Source organism: Mus musculus, chromosome 19 (genome assembly GCF_000001635.26).
Source record: "Mus musculus strain C57BL/6J chromosome 19, GRCm38.p6 C57BL/6J".
Lineage (NCBI taxonomy): Eukaryota > Metazoa > Chordata > Mammalia > Rodentia > Muridae > Mus > Mus musculus.
This window is the reverse complement of record NC_000085.6, coordinates 54249400-54258928: the sequence shown is the minus strand read 5'-3', so window position 1 is coordinate 54258928 and position 9529 is coordinate 54249400. Positions and strand designations below refer to the sequence as shown.

The 9529-nt window shown below is 45.0% G+C and overlaps 1 pseudogene; it reads left to right on the top strand.

Annotated features, from left to right (window-relative positions):
- Positions 1–8876: 8876 nt before the first annotated feature.
- Positions 8877–9044, top strand: Gm52412 (annotated as a pseudogene).
- The last annotated feature ends 485 nt before the right edge of the window (positions 9045–9529 follow it).

The following is a 9529-nucleotide window of genomic DNA, read 5'->3' as shown; positions in this document are numbered from 1 at the left end:
AACCTCTGACTTTATCACGGAAGGGTGGCAGCATCTCTGTGTACTTGGCTCCTGTAGAAAGTTGTCCAGAGAATTCCCAGCTCTAGCCTAGAGTCAGGAGATGGCAAGAGTAGGGGCTGAGGGCGTGGAGCCCAGAGTCACAGTGTGGATGACTTTGGACCCTGGCCCTGACCTGCTTTCCCAACAGCTTTGGCCTCCCCACTCCCTGGGCACTCCACTGTTGTCACTGCAGACACTCCACTCTCCACCTTGTATTCTGCAGTCTCCAGGCCTGTTGCTATAGTGCCCACCTGAATGTCAATAAACAGCGGCCGAAGCACCTGAAAAAAAAAATACATGATAAATAAATAACACCAGGAAGAGGGTCTGAAAGAATGGCTCGGTTGGTAAAATGTTTGCAGCACAAAAATGTAGACCTTAGGTCAGTCCCCAGAAGTCATATTTAAAAATCAGGGCATCGTGCATCACCCCTTTCCCAGATACCTCCTAACTAACTCCAGCTAGTATCCAGACCACTATCACAAAGAGCCCCACTTCTCTCCCTAAGATTCTCTGCCTCCACAATCCTTAAGACTGGCAGTGATATGGGGTGCACACCCCAAGTTAGCAGGTATCACAGGTTTCTCATTTATAGTTATACTCTGATCCCTTATCTTACTTCTAACAGTAAACTGAGTGTGGGTGTCTTTCTCTGGCAAAGTGCCCCCTAGGAGTCCCCACAGTCCACAGATGGTTTTCCCACGGCTGCTGATCTAGATAGAAACCATGCAAGTCTACTTGATCCACCATGATCATGGCCTCTTGTAGCCACAGAGTGGCACTGTTGGAAGCAGACCCCATGCAGTCCTGTGCTTGGCCACTGTGCTCCTGACATTGCCAGAGAGCCTGCCTCTGTGGTTCTAGGAGAGAGGATCAATTTCTCCCTTGCTGCTGAGTGTGGAGAATAGCGTCAATGCTACAGGTCCTACAGTTCAGTTCTGTGGTTACTCACACAGGATGACGCAGGCCAGGAATGGAGCCAGAGGTAAGCCAAGACAATCCACTAGTGTAGTGGTGACACTGTGAAGCTACTGGACAACGGTTGTGAAACTAAGGGGGAGAAAGCATGGTGGCCATGCTCTGGCACTGAGCACAGCACTGGAGTAGACCACCACAGCAGGAGCATGTGACATAACTAGCAGACTGACTCAGCCTTGCATCTAAACACACAGCGACCAGAGACTGTAAGCCCTGAGAGCAAAGTATTGATAGACTGTTCCCCTCCTACCTCAGCTTATTTGGAAATAATTATCTGAAACCGCTCATAGCTAGACAACCTCAAACACCACAAAAGCAGAAACGGGGACCCAGTGACAGAAGCAGACGAGGGAAGAATTGCTTTAAAAATCTAAGGTCATAGAAGGTTCCGAATTAGTCCTCGGCTTCCTGGAAAGCATGCGGATGGACTGTCCCCCATGTCCACCACACAGCACAGCATCAGAATGGCTGTCATCAGCCTCTCAGGACTGAAAAAGTCACTTCTGAAAGCCGCATTGCCATCGACCTAGAAACGCAGAGAATGACTTAAGACTTGTGGGTTGCATTGACAATCTCAAGAAATGTTCCTGCCCCGTGACAGCTGTGATGAAGTGAATTCTCATCTCCACTACACATGCAGGTGTTGACGACTAAGACAAAGGTAAGATGGGGCCTGAGGGACGCAGTTAGATCTTGAGCCATGGGTGTTCTATGGCAGGGTGCTGCCTCTCTCCCCAATCATGTGAGGATCTGATTAAGTTTTCATTCTTCATCCTGGAAGAGGCTCTTTCCCAGCCAGATCCCAGCCATGCTTGATGTTCTTTCTAGCCTCTGGACCTCTGAGACAGGAGCCCCTACTGTGTGCCAGCCACCCAGCCTGAGATCCTTCTCAAAGAAGCCCCAACTAAGACTCAGATCAATTAGACTTTGCTTAATTAAATACGTGTGAATATATATAATCATACATGGAGTATTTAGCATCCTGTTGTTTCCTCAATTAATTCACTTTTATCCTAGAATGTCTCACTGTACCCACTTTACAGATGAGCAAACCAGGGATCCTAGGAGATAAGCAACTTGCTCATGTTGTGGAGACTGGCAGTGGTCAGGGGTGGGTTCAAACCAGTCTGATTGACTCCAGAGTATAAAGCCTTAGCTTCTGCCTCTGCTCCTCAGTGTTCTCCCTCCCCTCCAGACCCATCAGAGAGGACCATGGAACAATACCCCAGGGAAATATACAATGTGACCGTTTCTCAGCTCTTCCTCAGAGAATGGCACCTGTGAGGGGTTTCCCAACAGCCAGCCCGAAAGGCAACTTCGCTCCAGTACACAGAAGCCTCTCGTGACTCTGCTCCACGACAAATGGTCTCCTGCCTTCAGCAGCAGGAGTACATTGCAAGGTCAAGTCTGAGAACTCATCCTTAGAAATATTTATTGTTTATGAGTTGGACAAACGAAACGCTTTGGAAAGGTAATGTGGTTAGAGAATTAAATTACAGAACACTGAAAAGGTCCAGCTCTTACGAAGAGGTTTGCTGAGATAATTGGATAATGACATTCTACATCAGGCAGAGAAGAGGCTCCCGATGAAGAGGTTGCGGCATGAGCAGAATGGCCGTCTGCAGAAGCAACATCATCTCTGCCTTGGCTTGGTGAAAAGTGAAGTATTGACTTATCGTTTCTGAGGCACGGGATCTCAAGCTTTCCAGACCTCTAGTTTAAAAGACCACCAACCCTTTTTGAGCTTATTTAGTACAAAAAGATACCCACCCCACCCCCAGAAAGAATGAGGGGCTGCCACTGATGTGCTGAGAGCGCTTTGGGAAAGTCTGACTCACCCATTATCATAAGAACTTAATTCAGAATGGTAAGGAGGCTCTCCATCCTCATTCTGTTGGCACAGACATTTTGGGGGTTTCTCTGGATGCAATGTTGTCCTGAGAAAGTGAATAAAGCCACACACACATGCTCCTGGCGAGCTCCGACCCTCTTCTGCAGCCCTCGCTGAGCGCATCTTCCATAGGATGCTGTACCCTGGGAGCCCAGGATCCTTTTCATCCAGAGTCAAGGTTTCAGTTGCCAGTACGTTCTGTCCTCGGCTGTCTGGGGACTGGATGGAGAGAGAAGGCTGTGTGTGTAATTAGCTTACATCTCACAGACCTCCACTCTCGGCCCTTGCTCCATTCTTCCAGAGAAAGGTAGACAAGGGGGAAAGGCTCTGCAGATATTGAGTCATTGTCCTGGGGAAAGCATGACAGAAACTCAACTCAAATCAGATTAGGGGAGAAAGGGCAGGGCTCTCCAGCAGGAAGAGCAGGGTTACGGTCCCTGGGGCACTGGTTCTTTCGGGGCCTCTGGCTCCTGTCCTGGCTTTCTCTCATCCCTGCTGTGTAAGAGACAGATGCTGATGAAGGGCTTCAGCAACAGATATTTGTTACAAGGGAACTTGATCATTCCTTCTGCCTCCAGATATGTTAAATTTTCGCAGTGAAATATTTCCATCTCTGCCATTCTTTCATCAAGAGGTAAAATGTAATCTCAAAAAAAAAAACAAACAAACAAACAAACAAACAAAAAAAAACTTGAGTGGTGCTCTGATATATTTCCATTCAGGGATGGTAGAAATAAGGTTGGACATTAGACACCTAACATATGAGACCTTGAGCACCCAAGTCTGCCCTTAGGGACTGTGTCCTCCTGAATGACATGATACAGGCTAACAATCTTAGATACATCAGTAAAGACTTTCCAAATGCCACAGCCTACCCACCCCGAACCACAATGGCAACATGAAGAAAAACAGTTGAGACAGGCATGTGGACTGAGTGACTCAGAATCATAACTACAATACCATGACTGGATGAAGCTACTTCACCTCAGACAGCTTGTCATACAGCAGTCGCTAACTGATACAGTCTAAAGGGTTGTCCTCAACCTCACCATGCCCAGATGATCAATCACCCTGTGGAACAACGTGTCAGAAAAAAGAGGGGAGGGAACAAAAAGAAGAGAAACAATCTTTGCACATCAGGAATGGTCTGTGAGGACAGACGGGTGCCCCCTCGGCATGATGAGGCATGGAGAGTAGGGAAATATCAGTTTGAATTTCTCCTGTGCCCTCAAGCTATCAGACCATGGAGGTCTCACAGCATTCTCTCTGTCACAGGGCTGTCCTGAGCTTGAGCTTGCTAACCCTGTGACGTCATGCTTCTGAGCTGGTATCCTGTGCTCATCCTGGGATGAAGAGAGCTATTCCCTTTAATGTTTAAAGGTGGCTATTCCATCCAACAGAGAGCAGAAGCCAGGCCAGCCTCTTGGCCAATGACGGGGTCTTCTTGTGAGAATGGATGAGACCTACCATCCTCGTGTGCTGATAGATCCATCACCATTGACCACACCGAGGGGTAAGCAAACAGCAAGAAGGCAGAGCACTGAATCACAAACATGGGCACTCCCTTAGACTGAGATACAAGCCTGCTGCTGAACTGAAGAGAAAAATGGTCCCAATTTAGACTGAAAATTGAAGTCCCTTCAGTTAGAGCCTCGGAAGAGAAATCCATCCTGTGATCTTGCTCGATACTCCCAGGAAACCGGTTGTACCCCAGTCCCTCCATAAAACAAGCCTCTCTAGGTCTCTCTCCACAAGCACGGGGCTTTGAGATTTCCAAATATGCTGACTATTAACTACCAATTTATTTACAGAGTCTTTATGTGTAAAAAAAGCATTGCTGACCTCAAATTAAACAATCTAATCAACAGGGAATAAAGTGTGTCCACACTCAGTTGCTCTCATTTGAGTGAAAAGTAAAGAAAACTTTGGAGTTTGCATACTTATCCAAAATTAGATTTGGCAGCAGCTTCTGTATGGGGTCCCTTAAACACTGGCAAGATTTAAAGAACTATCAATAATATCTTCTACAGTTAGGATGGGTGAAGGCCTAAGATACTAAAACCAGAAGAATGACAAAGGAGAGGCAGACAACGTTCTTAGATTACCCAAAATTCCCAGGTACTCAAGTATTCTTTGCACACAAACATCTAAATGTTACTGATCACAGCCCTCATTGCTTTAAACTGTGAAAGACATCATTATGAGTTAATTACACATTACTTATTGACACCGATATCTCCCACTTGTAAAGAGTCCTTGTAGTTTGTGATGAAACATCCCTATAAAATAAATTTTAAAATGAACTTAACTGGCTTTGCCATCTGAACAACAACTGCCAAGCATTCTGTTGTATTAACACTCCATGTTTCACCGTAACGCCCCATCGCAGGACGGTTTCCAGTGCTCACAACGCAAATAAAACAGAACTCTTTCTATAATTTAGTGATCGCATTTGAAGTTGCTCCCAAAAGTGACCTGGCCATAAGTAAGCATTTTTTGTTATTTCTGAATTGTTTGTTTATTTATTTATTGGGTAGTGTGTGGAAGTCAGAGGACAACTTGCTGGAGTTAGTTTTCTCTTTCCAGTGTGGGTCCCAGGGGTCAAACTCAGAGCATCACCAATCTTAGCCAACAGAGTTTCCCACTGGTACAGGGTTTCTCCGTGTAGCCCTGGCTGTCCTGGAACTCACTCTGTAGACCAGGCTGGCCTCTAACTCACAGAGATCCACCTGCCTCTGCCTCCCTAGTACTAGGATCAAAGGAGTTCTCCACTACTGCCCAGGACTTATTTCTCATTTAAAGGGAACACACATTTATTACGTGTGACTTAGAAATTTTAAGGAGGTATGGAAAACAAAATTATTCTCAGGGTCACTGGGGTTTGTCCATCTGCCAGTCTTTCAGGCACAGTTTGTATGACTATCAAGATCATAGTATGTTAAAGATAACGTGTGTGTGTGTGTGTGTGTGTGTGTGTGTGTGTGTGTGTGTTATGCATATGTAATATGTTTATACATACAGAGACCAGAATCAATGTCTAGTGTCTTCCTCTGCACAATATTCTTTTACGACAGACTTTCTCACTGGACCTGGTAGCTCACCAGTCAGCTAGACTGGCTGGTCAGAGAGCCCTGGTGATCTGCCTATCTCCCGGACACCCTGCTCAGCACTGGGAATTCCAGATATAGGTTTTCTGGGACTCTGAACTCAGCTGGCAAGAGGGCCTGTCACTCCTGCATTGCATCTTGTTATGTGCTGACTCACATCATGTTTCTGTAGTTTTTATATACATACACTTTTTGAATGACAATAGGCATAGATTGAGGAACCCCCGGGACTTCCTGTTCTCTTCTACAGTCAGATGGTCCAGGAACAGACACAGTGACAATGGCACTTAACAGAGGTAGACCAGCGCTGAGGAGAAGGCAGCCTAAAGAGACCCATGCTGTGTGAAGCTTCTGCCCACTGGGTACCGAGTCTATGTTCAGGATGTGTAGGAAGCACACCTGTGCCCTGGCAAGCAAAGCAAAACCTGCAGAATCCGCCACCAAGGCCTGGCATGCACGTGTCTGAGGCACAGTGAGGATAGGAGAAGAGTGAAAGAACCAAGGTAATAATGAGAGTCGCCTTGGCCATGGACGGCCTCTCAGAACCTTGCTTCTGTGTACTGGAGGGAGAGTACCTAGCCTAGACACAGAGACATTAGTCAGTTTCAACAAGTCCCAATCAGTGGTGTCTCAGATGAACTTGACCTGTCATGCTAGGTCAGCAGGCTGAGAACAGGCCTATCTCTGCATTTTCAGAAAATCCCTGCATACCGTAAGGCTACCCAGAGGTCAGCTACACAGGCCTTCAAGACAAAGACAACAGCCTGAGCTGTGTATCACGGTGCTGACATTTCTCTCAGATCGCTAAGAACACTCTACACTGAGCAATCCCAGCCATGAACCCAGGGCCCACTGCCACAGCATCTCTTTGTGAAACTGGATTTTTATGATTATTCAAACTGCCTTCTGAGACCTACTTGTTCAGGGCATCACAGATGTGTCTGTATCAAATACATATTGTGGGGTATTCTGGAAACAGTTTTCTTTGTATAAAAAAATATATACAGAAAACCAAAAGTGAGAGGAGAATGCCTTAGCCCAGTGATTTCTGAAATAATATGTTAATCAAGGGTAAAGATTTAAAGTGGTTGTCATTCAAATTGATTGGCATTCTGTACAATATAAAACCCCAAACTGAAAACAGGTTCAGTTTCTTTTTAAATGTCAGCAGTGAATTGTCACCTGTCCTTTATATTTTCCTCCTGTTTTATGTTTACATTTTTATCAATTTTTAAATTTAATTTCAAATTACACATATTATATATAATAACACAATAATCCACCCCTTTCCTCCCTCCAGTCTCTCCATGTACCACCCCTTTGCACCCTCTGGAAAACATGGCTTCTTTTTATTGTTATTGTTATACATGTGCAACATATATATATATATATATATATATATATATATATATCACTTTAATGTTATTTGAATGCATATGATTTCAGGGCTAACCACTTGGTATTGGATGACCATCTAAGGAGCTCATCCAAATCTGAGGGCGACTTCTATTTCCCCTCAGTTCTATAGTTGCCTGTATTTCCCCTCAGCTCTCAGTTCCTTACTGGCCTGCTTTCTTTGCTTAGGGGTGGGGCTCTATGAGATCCCCCCACCCTTCCATGTTAACTTGTCTATTGGTGCTGTGCTGCTTCTGGTCTTGTTTATATAGCCAAAATATTGAGAGACATCATAGATGAAGTTTCCCTGCTGTTGCTAACGGACACAATCCCACAAGAGATTTCCTGACCCTCTGGCTCTCACAGTCATTCTGCCCACCTCTTCTGGGATGGTCCCTGAGCTTGAGGTACCACAGTTGCAAGTGGATGTATCAGCTTGGGCTGGGCACTCTACAGTTAGTTGTCTTCTGCATTTTGACAGGTTGTGGTTTTCTGTTGGGTCTTCATCTCCCGCAAAGAGAACTCCCTTTATTACCCACCGGTGAGTGTAGAACTCGCCTCTCAACAAGTCTTTTCTTAAGAGGAAATTACCCTGATTCTGAATCTCTGTTCTAACAGCTTGTCATTTAAGCTTGTCATTTTAAGCTTGTCATTTAAGCTTGTCATTTAAGCTTGTCATTTTAAGCTTGTCATTTTAAGCACCTTTCCTTTTAAGAAATGATAGTAAATTGCTGCTTTGTACCAAAAAAAATATATCCTGAATAACAAAATAAAAATTGTCAACTCACTCAGATCAAATGCTTCTTTAATTGGCCTATGAAATCTACATGTCTGAGAAACAGAACTAATTCCCCCAGTATCCTGCACGGTGTTCCCTCTATGGTGTTCCCTCTACGGTGTTCCCTCTACAGTGTTCCCTCTACGGTGTTCCCTCTACGGTGTTCCCTCTACGGTGTTCCCTCTACGGTGTTCCCTCTATGGTGTTCCCTCTATGGTATTCCCTCTATGGTGTTCCCTCTATGGTGTTCCCTCTATGACCTGAGGTTTTTAGATGCTTCATGAAACTTTTTTAGAAACTTTCACTTCATCGTGTCACCCAAGAGTCTTTGTAACTAACCAAAGTGATTGATTTCAGAAAGTTCTCTATGATTTTTTTTTTGCTTGTCCAGGTCCTGTGAATGGACGGACAGATCTCAAGAACGTCTACTGACTGAGGACCACATGTCATGTGACAAGCAGCTCACCATCTTTGTTGCATGGAAATGTCGTAGACTTTCCAGCTTACAGCATTTTTATTGTTTGTTTTTTGGTTTGGTTTTGTAGTTCGGCCAAAGGTTTTAAGACATAAGTCACCATAAAAATATTATTTCAAGGCTTAAGCCTTCCAGATATAAAAACATATCAATTGGGACAAATCTTTCCACTTCATCTATATAATGAAGAGTAACATTAGACTTCATCTCATCATCACTTCTCGGCCTTTTGGCTAAGATCAAGTGTAGACTTTGCCCAGTAAAAACACAAGAAAATTTCAATAACCAGTTGTAACTAGAGTAGTCAGAACAGTGCTTGGCACATAGTAAACTCTCAGTTGTTCTGCAGAAACAAATCAGCTTCTGAAACAAACACCCATGACTAATGAAGCCATTGGTCCTACACTCCAAAGGACCCACAGCGCTGTGGGCTGTTATCTCGTAGGCAGGCTGACTAACGCTGTTGGCCACAGCCTTGCATCCACTCAACAAGCACAAAAAGTAGATTAGCAAGGTCTGGTGGAGGTGGATGTAAGGACTCACCCCCATGAGTAAGGAGGGACCTGCTGGGCAAGTTTCCCTTTGACAAGCATCTATTCATTTCTTCCATTGACCACTGCTATGCTTTGAAACCAAAACGACCCCACAGACGCATGCTTTCAATGACTGCTCCCATCTGGTAGCACTATTTGGGGAGGCTCTGGATTCTGCAAATGCAGACTAGCTGGTAGAATTGGGTCATTGGGGATGGGCATTGAAGGCTTTAGCCCACAACCATGACACTACTCTCCCTGGCCACACAAGTGGAGTGTGCCCCCTGCCTCATACTGTCTCTGCTATGATGAACAGAAATTGCTCCAAAAGAA